The sequence below is a fragment of the Polistes dominula genome, unplaced genomic scaffold (assembly GCF_049000335.1).
Source record: "Polistes dominula isolate Pdom_NZ unplaced genomic scaffold, Pdom_raw_medaka contig_37, whole genome shotgun sequence".
Lineage (NCBI taxonomy): Eukaryota > Metazoa > Arthropoda > Insecta > Hymenoptera > Vespidae > Polistes > Polistes dominula.
In genome coordinates this window covers 3677005-3699553 of record NW_028301169.1, presented here as the reverse complement: position 1 = coordinate 3699553, position 22549 = coordinate 3677005, and the positions used below count along the sequence as shown (strand labels likewise).

At 26.9% G+C, this 22549-nt stretch overlaps 1 protein-coding gene across 4 annotated transcripts in view; it reads left to right on the top strand.

Moving 5' to 3' along the window:
• Positions 1–22549, top strand: part of RhoGEF3 (Rho guanine nucleotide exchange factor 3) — a 184190-nt gene that overhangs the window by 44612 nt on the left and 117029 nt on the right. Inside the window, exons 1-2 of one of the 4 annotated variants that reach the window (XM_089179128.1) lie at positions 1638–1734; positions 6959–8207. The exons of 1 other annotated variant lie outside the window; for it this stretch is intronic. The gene's annotated coding sequence lies outside the window, so the exon portion shown is untranslated. Of the gene's footprint in view, positions 1–1637; positions 1735–6958; positions 8208–22549 lie in introns of those variants that run through there. 2 more of the 4 variants (XM_089179127.1, XM_015322100.2) reach the window with 2 other exon arrangements.

Sequence of the window (22549 nt, the reverse complement as noted above, 5' to 3'; positions counted from 1 at the left end):
AGAGGGGAAATTATTTTTCTACACTGAAGGAAAAAAAAATTAAATTAAAATTGTATACTTATCTTGGTAACAGTTTTGAGAATGGAATTAAGAATTTTGTTTTTCTTTTTTATTGAATTTTAAACAACGTACCCAACATGTTTGTGGCAAGAAACATTGAAAAGGTTAAAAGAATTTTCTTATCGCATAACCGATCTTTAATATCCTATCTCTCTCTCTCTCCCTCTCTTTATTTAGTAAGGTCTAATTAAAACTCGCATAATTATCTGAAGGACCAATAAAATCAGCTTTCTAACATTGCCTCTAGGTTTAACAGCAAACCAACCAAGTAAACACTTTAGGACTTTCGTATTAGATAACGGTGAACTCGTAAATACTATCCTACTAAAGGTATAGGTATACTTTGTCACCGAAGAAGTATTAAGATAGTTACCTTTGTGTGATCGGATCTTCGGTTAACTTTTGCCCACTAGTAGTATTACATACTAGTTGAGGATTTAATCGAGAAAGTCCGGTACCGTTTTGGCATTAGAGTTTTCGAGAATAGACCAAATGAGCTTAACGATTTGACCTCGAATATTCCTCTATAACTCCCCCCACCCGTCATCACTTTTCCCTATAAGTAGTCTTACGACTATGCACGTATACTAACATCAAATAAATGTTCGAAAGTAAATACTATTTATTATTTTCATGTATATATAATCATATTAAAATACAACGAATCTTATATAACGAGAAAACCTAAATTGTTCTAAAATTAATAATATCCCATGAGAATCAATAATCTCGAGTCTACCGTAATCTCTAACAATGAAGAAGAAGAAGGAGAAAATGTGAAGGCAAAAACTAAGGAGATAACTAATCCTATCTGACTGTAGTACTTAAATATCAGATTGGTAGTTAAGGAACAGAGGTGGATGATGATGATGATGATGATGATCATTATGAGGAGGGTAAGTTGAATTGATTAAAATCAATTTAATAAATATATTTCTACAATAACAATTCATTTTTCTAATATCCAAATATAAGAATGTTGTAGATTCTGAGGTACACAAAAAACACACACACACATATATAAATGTTACCATGAAAGACCGAAATTGAAGAACGTCAAGATTCAAATGTTTAGTATACGTCCGAAATATCAACGTTCATGAATAAAATGAAATAGTCGGACCTTTCACCGACGTTTTTGGCATGTGTTGACATTTCAGTATGTGAATCTTGTCATTCTCCAATTTTGGTAACTTTTTCATGGTAACGTATATAAGTAATTATTGTATTGAGAAAGATCAGTCACTATTTAAGAAAACGTAGGAAAAAGGGATTTAAAAAAAGAAGAAAAAAGAACAAAATGAAAGAAAGAGAAAATTATATGAATAAAGAAGAAAAATAAGAATAAGAATAGATGAAAAAAGGGTAAGAGAGGAGGAATAAGGAAACCGAGATGGAAGCAGAACCGATTGTAGTAGTCCTAGGTGGTAGACGTTGGCTATGCTCCGGCCGCGGAGGCTGCGCGGAAAAATCGATAGACGACGCGAGCCGGTGGTGGTGGTGGTGGTGGTGGCGGCAACAACGTTGGTACCAGCGACATTGGTAGTGGTGGTGGGTGGTGGTGGTGGTGATGGTAGTGGTGGTGGAACGCGATAGAGTTTGGCCGATGGTGCAGTCAACGTCGGGACCGGCATCTCAAAAGACGCACGCGTCTCTTGTCGTATTCGTTGCACGGTGCTGATTATCACGACTATAAGAACATTATCTCTTTTTTTTTGTTTATTTGTTTTTTCATGTTGTTTTTGTTGTTGTTTCCCTTTCATTTATTATTTATCATATTACAAACATTATTTATTGTGATACGATTATAATTCGATAAATTATAAATAATTATATATATATATATATACTAACATATGTATATACTCGTATACATATATAAGTATGAATTTTAATTTAAGTGAAATAGAAAGATTACAAGAGAAATTGGTGCGTTTGTGTACGTGCTACTAGCTCGTTAATGTGTGTGTGTGTGTGTGTTTTGTGTGTATGCGTATGAAAGTATGCGCACATATGTAGTAGGAGCATCGTGTCGAACCGAGTCTGACCGGTACCGTCGCTTACTACTTTTTTTTCTTTTTATTATTTACCACCCTTCTCTTCTCCTGCCTTTTTCTTCTCTTCCTCTTTCATCTTCTTCTTATTATTCTTTTTTTCTTTCTCTTCCTAACTTCTGACTACTCATTTAATTTCATATATTTTCTTTTTTTATCTTCTTGTATTTTTTGTTTCATCTTTATTGGTTCATGTTCATTAATGCCAATGAATTAACCATATCCATGCTCACGTGCGTAACGTTTTTCAAATATTCATCTTTAATAAGATTACCTGGTTTTGTTTTCTATTTTTTTTTTAATTATTTTAATTATTTTAATTATTTTATTTTTTATTTATTTAATAATTTCTTTCTGTTTTTTTTTTTTTTAATTACATCGTTTATTTTATCACTATTTTTTTATTTTTATTTCTTTTTTTTTTTTTTTTTAAAGAGAGAAAAGAAGTGATACAAAGTCTAGTATAAGAAGCTTCCTAGCTTTACGAGTTTACTTATACTATTACAAAACGATACATAAGCTACGCACAATGAACGAGGACAATAACCTCAACTGTCTTATCTTGTTTGTTCTTTCTCGAGTTTCTACGATCATTTGACAGTGTTTTTTTCGTTTAATAATATTCAAATTTCAAATGAAAACTAGACGATTATTATTCTAATACAATTCGTTAAAATAATTTAGTTAGAAAAAATTATTTATCAAATTTGTATATTAATTATTTTGTATGTAATTAAATATTATGTATCTTTAAATTTCAATCATCTTTAGTGTTTAACAATCCTTCTCATTCGATAATATACACAAATAATATTTTCTGAAAATGTTTGAAACATTTGTTAAGAATATTTGATGAATCATTTAACGTATCGTACGAGCATACTTTTATGTATAATATTTCTCTCTCTTTTTTTCTTTTCCGCTATATTTATTCATATAAAACAAACCAGAAAAAAAGAAAAAAGAAAAAAAAGAAGAAGAAGAATCAGAAAGGATTAATGGCGAGTAAATGGGAAGTTTTGTGGGTGGCAAGCCAGTGGTGCGGCTTTTCGAGGACAACGACCTCTCTTGCACCTTGCAACCGTCCCCACAACTCCCACGGCTTATCCACTTCCTTTACCCGCTACTTCCTCGTCTAATCATATCACATTTCTTATAACATTTTACATACAACGTATATCCTTTACCATTATAATCATGTGGGTGTAGGTTAGTTGTTTGGTTGATTGGTAGAAAGGTAAGCTCCTACCGTCTTGTAAATTCTCTGATACGATCGATCGATCTTATTAATATACTACTCGAATTTTTTAAAACTCTTTTAATTTTATCGATTATTTTACTCACTCGTTTTTTATATTCTCGTCCAAGTTTTTTTCGCTTGGTTAAATATCAAAAATAAAACGAATATATATGTGTTATTACTTTGAATATTTTTTACTTTTAAAATAAAATATTCATAAATATATATGTGTATGTATATTTGTAAGTAAAAATCTAAGAAAATTTATATAAATAAAAAAGATAAGAAATTATATTAAAACTTACACCCACATAAATTTATAGACAATATAGAGTTTATTAATAATAATAACTTATGCTAAGTTATTCAAATATTTAATTTAAATTAATTTAATATAATTCTATATCCAATTTCAGTAAAGAGAATAAATGAAAGATAGTTATATATACGTAATATCATGTATATCTATATCATTAAAAAAAGAAAAATAATAATAATAATAATAATGCAGGTTCGTTTCTTTGTTAAATCATGTATTTTGAGTTCAGTCAGAGGTAGTAGAAAATTAAAATGTAAATTTTGAATTTTGTTTTTCCCTTTGATCTCTTACAATGTTTACATTTAATGAATTTTCTTTCGTCTGGCTAGAAAGGTTCATTACTACTGGCAAAACATCTTTTTCCAAAGTATAGCACTCGTTAGTACGTTTCTCCTAAACTCTTGGAGGTCGATCCTTCTTCACTTAGGATTGCTAACGTCAGCTTGAAAAATCTATCACCTATCGTTTATTACTAACTCTCTTTTTCTCTTTTTACTTTTTTATCTTTCTTTTTCTCTTTTTTTGTTTCTTTACTTCTCTTTTCTCTCTTTTTACTCTCTTCCACGTTTATCCCCTTTTAGTTTCCTTCTCTAGATCACTTCTATACCACGAGTATACCCCTCTTCTACTTTACTCAAGTCCACTTGAAACACCTTTACCTTTCTTGCGAGTTGATGTTACAACTATAATGTTAGAGTATATGTAATGATTATTATTTTAAAACGTACTACTTATTTTCTTCTTTTTCTTCAAATTTAACAAAAATAAAGACAGAAAGAAAGCAAGAGAAAGAATGCGTGTGAATCTTTAACAAAGTGAATCAATCTTCAAAATTCTTTTTCTTTTCTTAGGAGCTGATGTTACAACCAACATTAATGTTGGAGTATGTGTAATGATTATTATTTTAAAACGTACTACTTATTTTCTTCTTTATCTTAAGATTTAACAAAAATAAAGACAAAAAGTATGTGTTTCTTTATTAAATTGAATAAATCTTCAAAATTCTGTACTTTTTTACGAGTTGATGTTACAATTATAATATTAAGATATACGTAGTGGTTGTTATTTTAAATCGTACTACTTATTTTCTTTTTTTTCTTCAAATTTAACAAAAATAAAGAAAGAATGAAAGCAAGAGAAAGAATGCGTGTGCATCTTTAATATAGTGAATCAATCTTCAAAATCCTTTTTTTTTTCTTAGGAGCTGATGTTTCAACCAACATTAATGTTGGAGTATATGTAATGATTATTATTTTAAAACGTACTACTTATTTTCTTCTTTATCTTAAGATTTAACAAAAATAAAGACAAAAAGTATGTCTTTATTAAATTGAATAAATCTTCAAAATTCTGTACTTTTTTACGAGTTGATGTTACAATTATAATATTAAGATATACGTAGAGGTTGTTATTTTAAAACGTACTACTTATTTTATTCTTTATCTTAAAATTAAACAAAAAGAAAGAAGCAAATCATATATATCTTTAACAAAGTGAATAAATCTTCAAAATTCTTTACCTTTTTTTTACGAGTTGAATTATCATATTAGAAAGCATGTAGTGATTGTTATTTTAAATCGTACTACTAATTTTCTTCTTTTTCTTAAAATTAAACAAAAATAAGGAAAGAAAGATAAAGAAAGTGTGTGTGCATGTGTTTATGTATATATCTTTAACAAATTAAATCAAACTTAAGAATTCTTTATCATTTTACGAGTTGAATTACAATATAATATTAGAATGCACGTAGTGATTGTAATTTTAAAATGGACTACTTATTTTCTTGTTTTTCTTCAAATTTAACAAAAATGAAGAAAGAAAAAAAGCAAAAGAAAGGAAGCAAGTTTATTTTTATCAATTTGAATAAATCTTCAAAATTCTTTATTTTTTTTACGAGTTAATGTTACAATTATAATATTAGAATACACATATTGATTATTATAATTAAAACATCCAATTATTATTTTTTTTAAATATTAAAAAAATACAATTTAAGACAGACATAAAGTATATCTTCTTCCAATTGAATTAATATTGTTGGTATAATTTTTATGAAGAAGACTTTCGAAAAAAAGGGTTTTAACTTATTCGAAATATTTCATTCATTGAATAATGAAGTATATTATGAAAAAGTTTTATCGTCGTTGTAAGAGAATAAAAAAAGAATTTAATTTTATTCTCTTTCTTTCTCTGTCTCTCTCTCTTTTGAAGAAAAAAGAAGAGAAAGTAATAAAAAAAAAAAAAAAAAAAAATAGAAACACAAGGAAAAGAATAAGGAAAATGCTTGTAAGTTCTTTGTAGAAAATTGTGTAATAAAAAGGTGAACTTCTTCGAACTGTCTAGGACGTCAGTACTTCCGATTTTTATTTAACTTCATCGTTTCTTTCTCGTAGTAGGATATTTCGTTATCGGAAAGCAGTAGTCGCCTTGCTAAAACGATGTTCGTGGATATCGAAATAAATGACTTTAGAGATAGAGACTATATATATATATATATACATATATGTATGTATAGCTGTGTATGCATATAAATTCCTAGTTTTATTTTTTTATATATGATCCTTTTATTCAAAAATTCTTTTTCTACTTTTTCACTTCCGACCTTCATTTCTTGTTTTCGACATTCCTTATTTATTTCAGAAGAATTGAAAAAAGCAAATATATTATAAATAATACAACTAAATTTAACACATTTTTTTAAACATATCAAACGTACGATGTTTTATTTTTTTTATTTTTTATTTCATATCTTTTTTAATGTTATTCCAATCGTACATTAAATTCGACAAAAATTATAATCAATAATATTATTTTATTTTTTTTAAATTTAATTATTAAACTTAATCATTTAATCGTTGTCGTTAAGTTTAATATACAACAAAAAGATCTTTTTAATTTGACAATTATTTTGTGATCTTTTTTTATATTTACATTAGTTTTATTTTTTTTTTTTCTGTAAAAATCGGCAATCAAGAAATAATGTTTTTTTTTTTTTTTTTTTAAATTTCGAATTACTTTTAATCGATACAATTTTAATTGGCTCTAGTTTTTTCTCTTTTTTTTTTTTAAATACGTTTGCCATGCTTTTTTTTTTTTTTTTTTTTAATTTAAAAAGATTTTCCATAGTTTCTCGAAAAAAAAGAAAAAAACAGAGAAAAACCCTCGTAATATTTATTCATACCGTAAAATAAGAAACTTATTAACGTTTCTTTATTTCTTTCGTTCTTTCGTTCTTTTCATTGCTTACTTTTTTACATCTTCCTCTTTTTCTTGTTCTCATCTTAGGTTAAACGATAAACGTTCGTTTCGCGTAAATTAGAAAAGGAAAGAACATCGTTGACTTTCTCCATTAACCGTAAGAAACTTTTATCAAAGTTAATGTTTTCGTCTTTACGAATGGGAAGAGTGTAAATTGTAAAGAAAAAAATTAGAAGAAGAAGAAGAAGAAGAAGAAGAAGAAGAAGAAGAAGAAGAAGAAGAAGAAGAAGAAGAAGAAGAAAAATATAGAAAAAACAAACGCTATCATCATAGTTGTTGTTCGATATGAATAATCTTCGATAATTTTTCTTTTCCTCTTTGTATTTTTTTTTTATTATTGCATTGTTAAAAAGTGTTCCCGGGGTGATATTACATGAACAGTGATAAATTTGTTGAAACTTGAAGGGAAGGACGATGGTGATGGTGGTGATGGTGGTGGTGGTGGTAGTGTGACGTTAAGGTATTTCAAAAAAAAAAAAAAATAGAAAAATCGAAGCGATAAAGTATTACCTATAACTATATCGGTCGTTCGAAGTTTACGATTTGCAGTAGGAAGATACCTTCTTGGATTGTGTGCTGATGTAAAAGATTTACTTGGATTTAAGAAAGAAAGAATGGAAGAAATAAATATACAAGGGGGAAAAAAATAACAAAAATAAATAAATAAACAAAAAAATCGAAGAATATTATCATTCGATATAAATCGTTTATCATTTTGTTTTTCTGTTTAGAATTTATTTCAACTTAAGGATAAATTGATCGTACGAATTTGTGATATCCTTAAAAATGAACTAACATTGAAGTACGACGAAGAAAAGAAAACGAAAAAGAAAAAGATGAAAAAAAAAATGGAAGAAGACAAAAAAAGACTCGTATATTTTTTCAACGACATTAATTTGCCAAAATGTTGTAATCAAAAAAATGTATCGAAGATTTGTGATACGACGATTGGTGATACCAATTATATCAATTTAAATTTGAATCGTGACGATTACAAGAATGAAATTAAATGGACAAAATAAAAGATCGTTCGCGATCTTTGATCTCATCTATTTTGCAACAACAAAATCTTGGAAGAAGAAAAATAAAAGATTCCATTTACCTTTTATTTCAACTTCTTCTTCCTTTACTTTTTGTTTTTTCTTTTTTTTTCTTTCTACTTTTCTATCGTCCCCGTTGCTTTTCATCCTACCTAGGGAAGAAAAAAATGATGTTCTACCAAATTGGAGCAACATGGGAAAGGGTGGGGGTGTGGGAGGAACACCGACCGTATGAGGTAAGAATAAAATTCTTTTTACGAGTAATAGAGAATTTAATGAAAAATATTATAGAAATAAGAAGGGGGCAAAATGGAAGAAAAAGTATGTGTGTGTGTGAGAGAGAGAGAGTGTTCTCTCTTATTTTTTTTCATTCGTCATTTGCGTTCTCGTTTTTTTGACGAGAAGAACGTCGACCCGCAGTCGTCTGGTTCGTTTGTTCGACGTCTGGCATGACTTTTCTATTTTTCCTTCTTCTTCTTCTTCTTCTTCTTCTTCTTCTTCTTCTTCTTCTTCTTCTTCTTCTTCTTCTTCTTCTTCTTCTTCTTCTTCTTCTTCTTCTTCTTCTGCTTTATCTTCTACTTTTCTTTTTTTTTTATTATTTCCCTTTTTCTACAATCAAAAAGGGCCCTCGAAAAAAGAAGCTAAGTAAATGTGTTCTTTCTTTTCATAGAATGAACGTTAAAGGAGAAGGAATTTTTTTCTTCTATTTGTTTCTATTTGTTATCTTCTATTTTTATTATTTTTTTTTTTTTTTTTTTTATTTCGTTTAGTAGAAACGAGAAAAAAGAAAAAAAAACGAATCCTTTATTGTAACAGAACTTTGACTTTTATCTTCTTCTTTCTTTTTGGTTATTTTTATGGTGGATAATATTCTTTTTTTATACGATTAATTTTGATTATATTTAAATAAATGTAATAAAAGAACATTTTCGTATAAATTTTATACTTATATAAAATAAGAGTAACCTTTTTTAATATTTCCAAAAAAAAAAGAACAAGAAAAAACGATTAATACCTTAATGGACATATTTGTAAATGTAATATTACAATATATTTTGTTAAACAAAAAAAAATAGTGTAATGGAATTTTGACATTTATTTTCTTCTAACTTTTTGGTTATTTTTATGTTGGGTAATATTTTTTTTACACGATTAATTTTGAGTATATTTAAATTAATGTAATTAAAGAAAATTCATATAAAATTACGTATATATATATATATATATATATATATGTTAAAAGGCAAACTTGTTAAATATTTCAAAAAAAAAAAAGAAAAAACGATTAATATTTTAATGGAAATATTTTAATAATAAAATCTATTTTGGTAAAAAGAAAGTTAGTGTAATGGAATTTTGAATTTTATTTTCTTCTAACTTTTCTTCTATTTTTCTATTTCTTTTTTATTTTTATGTAGGGTAATATTTTTCTTACACGATTAATTTTGATTAAATTTAAATTAATGTAATTAAAGAAAATTCATATAAAGTTTATGTACATATAAAGTAAGAGCAACCATTTTAAATATTTCCAAAAAAAAAAAGAAAAATAGAAAAAAAACGATTAATACCTTAATGGACATAATTGTAAATGTAATATAATTTATTTTGATAAACAAACAAAAAAGTAATCAATATTTATGATCAAATATCTATATACCTATAGTGACCATTTATTTTACGTAATATAATATATTAATAATATTAATAAAAAATATATATACTGATCAAATAAATGTAGTGAAAGGAAAAAAAAGCCCTGCAAAAATATTGCAGCAGATATAAATTGGTACTATGCAATCTGTCAATATTTTATTTCGTAACAAAATTAATTTATATTTTATCATTATCACATTTTTCTTAATCAAAAATAATTTCCATTAAAAGGCAAAAAAAGATGAGAAGAAAAAAGACAACAAATTATTCTTTATTTTCTTTTTACATTGATTTGTAATACAAGGTTGAAAATGTAAGAGCGTGTTTTCGTTTGGATGAAGGAAAAGGGAAGTGATGGTTAATAATTTATGTTAGTTCGTTATAATCGACACGACAACTAGATAGGTTGTTAAGTGTAAGTTAAATCTCAGAGTCAGATCGAACGCGCGCGGGATGCTGAGGAATCTTAAGTGGGGAAAAAGATGCTTCCTGCAGCCTCGGGCAATCTTCCAGCTGGTCGAGTGACGAACAGTTTCGACCTACTTTTACTTTTCTAACGCGAATTCTGATCTTTTTCTTTTCTCAGAAATGAACATCTTCAGGCGTAATGCCCGTTTTATACACAATTGGTATTAGGGGTGTGGGAGAGGAGGGTAGATGAGGAAAATGTGAACGAGAATATGAAAAAGAGATATTAAATATTTCAAATTAATTTCTTACCCATCTCTTTCTTTCTCTCTTTCTTTCTCTCTCTCTCTCTCTCTCTCTTTCTCTCTCTTTCTCTTTCATTATTATTATTATTATTATTATTATTATTGCTATTATCATCGATTGACGGTTTATATTGAAATTCAGAAAAGATACTTCGCGTACACGAAATTTAATCCAATTATTATTACGATATTATTATTATTATTATTGTTATTATTATATTTTATTAAATATATTATTAGTTTAATAAAATTATATTATATAGAATGGTACATATTAAACTATTATTATCATCGTTTGACATATGTAAAGATTTTCAATTAGATAATAATTAATATCGAACGAATGAAACAATATCTAAAAAGATAGTAATGAAATGTTATAAACGTTAAAATAAATGATCAATGTATAGATAAATAATTCATAAGATATGAATAATAATTTGTTGTTAGTAATTTTAAATAGATACAGTGTGTTACGTCAGGATTACATATACATGTATATATTGATAATAAAATACATACTAATATTTCATTTAAAATACTAATGAAATTCATACTAATCAATGTAATACTGATAAATAATATCAAATATTAATATATTATTTTAGTCATTGTGATCGAATATGTTGAAAAAAATGATACAGATCAAATAAAAATCATTCCTTAAAACAAATCGATGACAAATAAAATAGCCTTGGATATCTAACTAGGAATAGATACCTTCTTTTCTCTTAAAAAAAAGGGCAAACAAACCAAAAAAAAAAAAAGAAAGAAAAAAGGAAGGAAGGAAGTAAAGAAAATACGTGATGCGATAAAGAAGCCGAGTGTTTGACTGACGCGAGTAAGAAAAGAGGATTTCGGCGATGAAACGATTCGTCCGTCGTCCCTTAAGGGCTCGTAGTCCCTTCACTCCTCGGTTCTTCCGAAAAAAAGAAAAAAAGAAAAAAAACTCACTTTTCCTCGCACCTTCAATCTTATCCTAAAAAAAAAAAAAAGAAAAAACCGTATGTGTATTTGCATCTGTGTGTGTGTGTGTGTGTGTGAGTGTTCTGGATATGTATTTGTGTGTGTGTGTGTGTGTGTGGATGTGTGACTTGGGCACGACGTTCGCTGCTCGCATCAGCGAAGAAGAAAGTGGAACGGGGTCGAGTCTGGGTTCGGTGGAAGGAGTAGGAGGGAGGGAGAAGGTAGTTCGGAGGTGAGGATTAAGGGCCTAGGTGAGGTTCGTCGGTCCTTTTTCCCTCGAAAGAAAATTGCCGCGAGGTTTTAAAGGCGAGCTTCTTAACGTCCTCTACGACGTTACGTTTTTTGCAAGACTTTCTTTACCATCTTCCAACCACCCACTTCCTCCCCCTTCCACACCTTTCACCCTTATTTCTTTCCTTCTTTTTTCTCATTCTCAGATCCCTCCAGCCCTCTTTCCCTAAACGTCTTTTCTTTTCACTTCCTCTTCCTATTTTTCCATTTTTTTTACTTCTTTTTTCATTTTGCTTTTTTCTAACGCAATATCCTCCTATACCGAGAGCACGCTTCGTTATATTCCTTTTTGAGTTCGATCAAGAGAACTTGGGAGAGAAAGAAAGAAAGAGAGAGAGAGAGAGAGAGAGAGGGAATGGTTAGGGGAGGGAAAAGAGTATAAGAGAGAATATATAAAGAGAAGGTTGGTAGGATCATTTTTAACGGGAAAGTTAAAAATTTTGATTAAGTTTTCTTCCTACGACGGATTCTGAAAAACATGATAGGGGGTAAGAGGTAAGAATTCTTAATATTCAACATTGAGGATGTGAATTGGGAAACTCGTTTTATAATAACGTTGATTAAAATCGTTTTACCTTACGAATAAGTAACTACTATGCAATATTTATGATAAAAAGAGAGAAATAAACAGAGAGAGAGAGAGAGAGAGAGAGAGAGAGAAAGATGGAAATATATTATGACGAATAAATAATTGAAATTGTCGACAAATAATTTTGTCTCAACTGTTTCTCGTACATTTGTTTTTTATTTTTTTGTATTTTTTTAGTGTTGTTCATAGTCGTTATTAGACAAACACTTCGTTATATCACCTTTAATGTTTTTTTCTATTTTTTTATTTTTTATTTTTTTTTCTTAAGATAAAAGAGAAAGAACGTATTGAAATTTTCATGAAGTTTCTTTTGTAGAAAATTAAAAAAACACAAAAAAATAGAGGATATGAAAATATTTTTCAAATTAGATTTTTTGAGTATGTATGTAAAAGTTACGTTTATGTGTGATATACGTGAACTACGTACATATATGCATGTACATGCAGATATCGTTGATTAAAATTGTATTACGTTCCAAAGGGATTATGTACATCTACACGCTGTAATTTTATGATAGAAGAGACAAAAAAAAATCGTAACTAAAATTAAACGAATTTGTTAACATTCTTGACATTTTATCGAATCTTTTCTTGTTTTCATTATCATTTTTTATTGTTGTTTTTGTTTCTATTTATTTTTTTTTTTTTATAAATATTTCAAGACACTCATAATATGCATTAAATCGTGCCAATTTTCATTAGATTCTTTAATCGATTACTATGAACAATTTTTTTCCTCTCCCCCCTCTCCCTCCTATTTCTAGTTCTTTTTTTTCACATATTATCCTAATCCTTTGAAATAAAATTTTGGATTTTGCTGCGTTCGATTATTTTTCATCTCGATCAAATATCATTTTCATTCTTTTCTTTTTCGTATTTTCTGATACGATCGTTCAATGATTGAACCAAGTGACTTACGTGAAATATTCCATATTGATTTTCTATCTTCTAGTTCATTTTTTTTAACTTATTTCTTTTTTTCTTCTTTTCTTTCCAAAAAAAAAGTTCCTTCTTTTCTTCCACTTCTTCCGTTTTTTTTTTCATCTTTTTATTCTGTTCCCTTCATTTTCTTTCACCTGGAAGAAACGTCACGGGTTATGAAAATATATTTCACTTTTATGCATGTACAGACTCGGCAAAGTAAAACGTCACGAACGTAACGTTCATTACGATTCCTTGGTCGAAAGTAAAAAAAAAAAAAAAAAGAAAAGAAAAAAAAGAAAACCCACCTTGGATTTATGGGTCTTTGTAATTAATAAAAACGGCCGAAGACCGAACTCTATTTTATTAACTTTTGAATTATGATTTCTTTGAAAAGGAATAATTTAACGCGAAATATTTTTAAGTCGATCCTTCGAAATAGATTTTTTGTAATAATTAATTAATTAAACAAATTAAAGACAATAAGATATACATACATATATATATATATATATATATATATATATATATATATAGTTCAATATTATCATTTTTTATACTCAAGAGAACATTTCTATTACAAAATTTCAATTGTTTATTCAATTATTATGAACCAAAAAAAAAACAAAGAATTATTTTATTAAAAAGATTCTCATTTTTTATTATCGCAATTCGAGTAATTTTCTTTTCCTCTTTCTTATTATTCTTCTTTCATTTCGATTGTTACACCTATTTGTTCCGAAATCGTGAAGAAACGGGTAGAAATGGTTAATGCCATTGAAAAGGAATATAAAAGGAATATAAAAGGAATATAAAAACGTCATTTCTCGAGTACTTCGGTACCATCTGCGGTTGTCGTTTATGTGCCATGACGTTTTATCTATCTACGTATTCAAACTCGTATTCACCTTTTCTTTTTTTTTTCGACTTCTACACGTTCGTTTCGTTTACGTCGAATAAAAACGACTGTTTTGAAAGACAGACAGAGAAAGAGACAGATAGAAAAACGCATGAAGTTTAATTCCAATGTGATAGAGTACTTGGTCGAATTCCTTCGAAAAAGGACCTGATAAAATGTATATATACTAGAATACTCCAGCCACGCATTGCTGTGGCTTTGTTATAATATGTTCATTCAATATAATTCTAAACTATTAAATTAATATTCACTAATAATTTATAGGAATTCAAATTAGTCATAAAACAACATAAAATTTTTAATATATGTATATAATATATAATATATTAATAATAACGCTTAATATTAATAATAAAATAATACCACAATTCAAATAGAATACATAAAATAATAATACACGAAAAAAAATAGAAAAAGTAATGAAATGTTGCATGTAACTCGAAAAAATAAAGTGTAACGTGAATATATTGAAATAATTGAATAGTAATACATAATAAATTTTTAATATATATAATATATATATTATATTATATTATATTAATAATAACACATAAAATAATATCACAATTAGAATGGAATACATAAAATAATAATACACGAAAAAAAATAGAAAAAGTAAGGTAATGTTGCATGTAACTCGAAAAAAAAACGTGTAATGTGAATATATTGAAATAATTGAATTGTAATATAGCGCCATCCAATGAAAACTTATCGAACCTAGAGACCTAAATAACCTCTAAAAAATAAATCCTTAAATTAGCAATAAAAAATAAAAATAATCGCAATAAATATTATCCTTTATTTTAAGTTGAAAAAAACTCAGACAAAATAAAACAAATTTTATTAATATTGGCTCAGTAGTTTCTAAGTTCATTGAAAACCTACAATGTGTGGTATTAAATTTTTATATATAAAGATATATGTAGGATACACAAAAAAAGATGGAGGACTAAACTTTTATTACTTTTTACCGAGGTCAAATAAATAAATAAATAAAAAGGTTTCATGAAAAAATTTATCTTCCAAGATGTATTCTAATATTAAAAATATAAACATCCGTAGATTTACTGTTTAAATTCGTGAGTTACAATACGTAAAATCATATATTATAATATTTAATGATTCAATCGAGCTCCTAAATCATTCAAGAATGGGTAACTGTATCTTACAACTGTCATGATAAATCTTAAACATCTTTAAAAAGTATAGATCATTTTAATAAAACATTTTTCAACATGTAAATGTTTTTTATATGAATTTTTTTTCCATCTAATTGACCTTACAATCGATAATACGTAGTATAAGTTTGATCTCAATTTTTTTTAGACAACCTGTATGTATAATATGATGAACCAAAATCGAATTAGGTACTTTAACTATTAAACGATTAGATTTTACAACATTTTTTTGTTTTCATCAATTTCGTATGTTTCTTGAATTTGTTTTCTTCTTTTTTTTTTCTTTTCTTCAGTTTTTTTTTTCCTGTCTAATTTCCATTCTAAAACGATTGATTTTAGCTCATCGTCATTAGCCTAATCCAAATCTCATTCGTTTTAATGAAATCGTTGTTTTTCATCAATAAGAAAACTAACTTCTATCGATTCGAATTAATTAAACTTTCGATTCTATGCTCGATCAACGGTAATTTACATGTTTAAATAATCAGAGAATATTTTTGAGAAAAAGGGGAATGAAAGAAAGAGAGAGAAAGAGAGAGAGAGAGAGAGAGAGAAAGTGAGAGTGAAAGAGAGAAAATATATGTTCTTAAGTCTTCTTCCATCGAAGTTAACGAGAACGAAGTTTTATGAGATGCTTAAAAGGGAAAGAAGATGGAAATGGAAAGGGTGGTGGAAGTATGTTGCTCGTGTTGAAAGAAAATTGATTAACGAATGAACTTTCTTGTTTGTGTACGTGTATATATAGTAACTCTTTTAGAAAATCGATTTAAAATCATGTATATAAAGGAGTAATCAACTTTTCTCTCTTTTTTTTTTTTTTATTTTCTTTTGGTTAATGTTTCTTGGTAATTATTTTACTTTTGATGTCGTTATTTGCAAAGCACTTTTTGTTTATTCTTTTTTAAATATTTATAACAAATCATTAGTATTTAATATTAATTGTTAATGGAATATAATCGATAGAAAAATTTATTATTTATAAATAAAATGTAAATATTTATAAATATCAGTAATAACTATCGGTATTTAATATTAATTGTTAGTTGAATATTAACGGTAGAAAAATTTATTATTTGTAATTAAAATATAAGTTATTATAGAGAAGTGACAAGTTTGGATTTACAATAACTAACAATCTAATTGATTAATTAATTTTTCAAAAGACCCAATTTGATCGTAATTAATTTTTTTCTTTTTTTTTTTCTATCATTTGTTCACCTGTCAGAAAAATGATCGAAAATATGTTTGATTTTTTCTTCCGTTTTATTTTTTCGCTATTTTGAAAGTTGAACAAATAAGGGAAAAAAATATACGCATTAGACTTTTAGGTGGTTTCTATGTTTTCCACGTGAATTTGTTTTTTTTTTTTCTTTTTCACGTTGAATTACAAGAGTTGAAATTGTAATTACTGTCAACTCCTACGCACGATATTTAAATTGACGTCATTTCTACAATATACATATATACAAAATAATTTTTATTCGTAACAAAAAATTGTAGATTTATTTTTTTTTTTTTTAATACCAATAAATATTAAAATCCAATTATAAAATTTTCATATCTTCTTTATTAACAGTAGTGAAAAAAAAAGAAATAAAATTTCTTTTAGAAAAACAAAAAAGGCCTGGTAATTATTTGACCCACGATATAAACGAGATAAAAGAAAAATATATTTCCCATAATTTAACATAGTGCTTCTGTGGATTATTTAATAAATAATTATAAATGAACTTTTACGTACAGTTATATAATTTTTTTTGCTACCGCAATTAATTAACAAAAAGTCATCGCAAATCGTGTGGGTGCAGTTTTTCTACCTTTTTCTATTTTTTTTATTTTTTTTATGCGTTATTCTTTTTGACGTAAAAATTTTTTCTTTGCGGTTTTGTATTTTTTTTTTTTTTATATTATGTTGTATATAAAAGAGAGTGAAAACAAAAAAAAAGAGAATAACGAAGAGGAAACTTGTAAAAGTCGAGCTGCTTTTATATTCCACATTATATCCTGTGGAGCTTAACGCTTGGTACGGGTGGCCGTCACATTCAGTAGTCGACGTTGCATAAAAAAAGCAGACCCAAAAATTTGATAATCCTGTTGGAGGATAAAGCAAACGGTGCGAAGAAAATGTCGGCACGAAGAAAAAGTGCTCATCCATTCGGAAAATCGTAGAGAGCATTTTCACAATTACACCAGTTATCCTTGAAAATATTTTTAATACCTTTTTTCTCTCTATCCTCTCCAGTTACTTGATTTTTTTGTTCTTTAGATTTCCTACGTTACACACAGACATATACGTAAATATGCAAGCGTGGGCACACATTTGTACAATTATTTTTTCATACTTTTTGTTGGTAATCGAAAAAAAGTGCGAAATTATGATTAAAAAAAATAAACCAAAGGATAGAAAAGTTATTCTCGAGATTAATATCATTGAAAAATATTTTTACTATTACATTGATTATCCTTGAAAATATTTTTAATATCCTTTTTCTCTTCCCAGTTGTTTGATTTTTCTGTTCTTTGGATTTCCTACGTACACATACACACATATATAAGTATGTACTCTTGCGTACTCATTTGAACAATTGATTTTCTCATACTTTCTGCTGGTAATCGAAAAAAGTGAGAAATTATGATTAAAAAAAATAAACCAAAGGGTAAAAAAGTTATTCTCGAGATTAATATCATTGAAAAATATTTTTACTATTACATTGATTATCCTTTAAAATATTTTTAATATCCTTTTTCTCTTCCCAGTTGTTTGATTTTTCTGTTCTTTAGATTTCACAAATACATACACATACTCATACATACACGTGTGTAGTATATAGGTACGTATATACATGTACGTACATTCCAGCAATTATTTTTCTATATTTTTTTTGCTTGTAGTAGAAAAAAGTTAGAGATTACGATTAAAAAGAAATAACATTCTTCACATTTGAACGTTGTTAAAATAAAAACGATGATTAAGGAAAGGGGGAGGAAAAGGGATGGAAAAATAAAAGAAAAATATAAAGAAATGGTTTAATTATCGATCTTGTTCGTAGATATAATACTCGAGTTATCCAATCAGACTCATTAGTGTACCTAGGATCGATCGGATACGATCGTTCGAACGTTCGTTAGCAAATCGACTATTAACTTTTCCTTTAACACCAATTAAATTTACAGTTCATCAAATGATCCCCAGTACCGTGTTTGCCATACTAAGGATGCCGACTCGTTTACGTTACTCTCTTTTCTTAATCAATAAATTCTTCAAACAACAAAATTTACCCTTTCAATAGGAAGAATTACTCGACTGGTGTGTGTATTTGACGTATTAAGGACGAACATAAAAGGAAGAGAGAGAAGAATAAAAAAAAGATGAAAAGAAAAAGAAAAAAAAATGAAAATCTATAAAAATTCCCTTAGCGTGTCCGTAAAACACGTGTTCTTTAATCCTTACCCTATCAGAATCAGGATACAGAGAACAAATTGATTGAATTTTCTGTAATCTCTCTATTCCAGTGCATCGAAGTGCATCTCGAAAAAGGATCGCCGATAACGTCGAAAAGACTCGCAACTGGAAATCCACTCTACGGTCATCCTTTAACTTTCACGTCGTTTACTACTTTCGTATAATTTACTCTCCACCTTCTTCTCTCTTTCTCTCTTTCTATATAAATATATATATATACTTATATATAAAAATAACTTTATATATATAGTATAAAAGATGATATTATATATAATTTATCTCTAAATATATGTATATATATTTTAAGAGAAGGAATTTAATATTGTTGAGAGGATTCTAAGATTATCAATAAAACTTTCAGATTAATGGCATTTAATAAAATTGAATAACAAATTTGAATTATATTATTTATAATAATAATATATTTAAGGTATATATATATATATATAAATAATAATAATAATAATTTATTATTAATATAAATAATAATTAATAGTATATTTGAAGTAATAATTATAATAATAATTATGAGTATATAATTTCTCTTTACTGTTATCAATATAGTCACAATAATATATAGTTACTTATATATAAATATTGTTACGTGATAGGTATATCAAATTCTAAGCAATTTAATTATTCTAATAGTCAATTTTCAATACTTTAATCCGATACATTTCTCATATATCTTATTATATAATCTACAATATACATATGAAAAATCCATCCCAAATAATAACCTAACCATGAAATATTTAGTTCTAATCCTTCTTTCTTAATTTTTTTTGTATTTTTTTGTATAACACAATCATGAAATAACACAACAATGATAATAACATAACCATGAATATTTTGTTCCAGTCATTTTTTTTAAATATTTTTTTTTGTATTTCCTTTTTTTATATTCGTCTTACCCCTTCCTCCCTTTCTAGCCTCTCGATAAAAAGAATAAGAAAGAAGTAGAAGTAAACGTTACGTATAGGGATTACTCATGCACCCCTATTTTTAACACGTCAACAAGAGCCATGGTTCTTATTAAAGATACCTTCGGATGGATCCCTTAGCTCGTTCTTCTCTCCTCGTGATCGTTAGCTATTAAAGCTTATACCAGCAGAGCAGCAGGGTTTCCATTTGCGTCCGCTTCTCTTATTCGTCTCTTCTACTCTCTCTGTTTGCACAAGTTAGAGTCAATGAAACATCATTACACAACACACATTATTGTTCTTCCCTTTGTTCGTGCAAAGAAAGAAACTTTACTCGTTCTGGGAATAGAATATTTTGCTCGTACCATTGGTACTTACATTTTGTCAGGAAAAAAAAAATATACAAAAAAATCCGTTTTAAAGTATGCATTATATATATTTGAACGGGTAGACTAACGTCCGATCGATTTTTCTTTTCATTCACTCTTTCTACAGTTTTTCTTTTTTTTTCTTTTTTTCATATCTCTCATAGTCGTAGTGGTTATTTAATTATAATTTCGTACGCTTGTACGTAATTCTTTTATAGTTTATATTAGGTCTACCGGATAATTCTGTCCGTTCAAACAAACATTAGTTCAATTTTTCGTCACTAAAGGTAAGGCCCAATTTCTTAAAATGGACTATACAAATTGCCACTATGTTGGCAAGAGTTCTAAAGTAATTAAATTAATTAATTTTTTAAATTAAGAATAATTTGTTTTTTTATTTTATTTTAAAAATGGACAGATGTTTCCGGTAGACCTAATATTTTCTAGTTTATATTTTAGTTTTATTTTTCGTAATTCTTTTTTTCTATTTTTTTATATAAAATTGTCGTAAAATATGTGTGTAATAAAATATAAGCTTAAAAAAATTACATTTTTGACACTAGATATAAATTGTGAATCATTGATGGTTTATTTGTGATTTATCAAACGATAGATAATAGTTTTCTAATAAGTATGGCAATAAAAATTGGAAATATATTTTATTCAATTTTGTTTTTGCACACTTTATATATGACGAATGAATTTCATATTTATTTTATTAAAAATAACTTTTCTTATTATTGTAAGCACGTATCTGTTTGTGTGTGTATTTTTATACGATGTAATACAAACACAGATGGTTTGTATTTTGTCATATCACTCGTGTAATTAATTAGTCGCCCTTACCGAAGAATTCTTCGGTGGTCATTAAATTTAACGAAGTCATCGCACGTGACTCTTTCTCTAGTTTCTACTTTTCGTGATAAAGCGTAAACTTTAAAGTTGAATTCCGTAAAAAACCCTTGCCCCGAAATTTTTATCTCCCACCACTATTTTTTGGTTTTTTGTTTTCTTTACGTTTACATTTTTTCACATACATGATAAACTACTCTTGAAAAATTTGCAATTTTATTTAAATATTAATATATATATTTATTTAATAAATATTTTCTTTTTTGCTACTTTATCTGTTAACCCTTATTGGTCGTCAGATTTTTATATTTGTGATTCTCACTCATTGTAAGTTATAAATGGTTTTGGAAAAATATTCAATAAAATTGTTCAGTATTATATGAATAACTTATTATTTTTTTTTTTTAAAGAGTACTACAAATATATTTAATTATTTAATTATTTAATTATTAAAATAACATATGTTTATTATTTGTAAGTCACTTGTTACTTTTCTTTCGTTCACAGTTTGCCACATAAATGATAAATTCTTTGACGTAAGTATTGACGGTTCAACAAAAATTGCAATTTTACTATAACCTAAGTACGTAATTATTTTTACTTTTTTATAATTTTTTTTTTTTTTTTTTAGTAAAGCAAAATATCAATGGGAAAATTTCTTTTGGTTCTTTCGTTAATATTTTTTTCACGTGCACGATGAAATCTTTTAAATAAATATTTAATAATTTTTTAAAGACTAAAATTTATATATAAATATATTTTTTTATGTTGAGTTTTTCTTTTTTTTTTCTTTTTAAATAAAATAAGATAAAAACGCGACGAGGAAGAGAGAGGATGGTAAAATGAGCTTATACAAATCTGTATATAATTCGATGATGGTTTTAAGCTTTTAAAAGAGCATTTAACCTTTTCTCCTAACAGCAGCGTGTTCATCTTTACGAGGTTTCTGTTCTCTCAAAATCCTACGGTCGCTTAGTTTAACCTCGTTGGGATTGTCGTCGGTCGATTCAGCACCCTTCTTCTTCTACCTTTCTCTATTTATGTAGGGTTATCGAATACAAAAGCCTTCCGTGATAATACATGATATTGGTAATTCACATTGATGTGAATAACAGTAGGTAATCTATTATAACGAAGAAACTTTGTCCTTTAAAATTCCAAATTCTCCAGATATTTATCGAACGTGACTATTAAATTCTTCCAATGTTAAAATGATAAAAATATTTTTTTTATTTACTATCACGTTAAACATTAAAACCAATTTATATATATAAACATTAAATATTAACATTGATGATCAATCAAATTACAAATTTTTATCAAAAACTTTATAGCTCCATATTATTAATTATTATCAATATTTTTCATTTAATAACGATAATTATAAATATAAATATTTGTTTTATTGTTACATGCAAAATGTAATTTATTATTTATTATTTTTATATTAATACACAATGCAACTATTTTATTAAAATATTTAATTGTAAGAAATAGATATATGTTTATCGAAAACTGAAAATTTTTTTACAATAAATATTGAAAATATTGTTTTGTTTTATATCGAACAACAAGAAATATATATTATTATAAGAATAATAAATAGCATAGCTTATTGTCATAATTATCAAAAAGCGTAATATATAATAATATAAAATATTTACCTAATGAACGCCTGTTTCTCTTGCACGCTTGCAATCTCTCGTGTAAATCAAATTGCCGTAACACAGGGGCCAGGT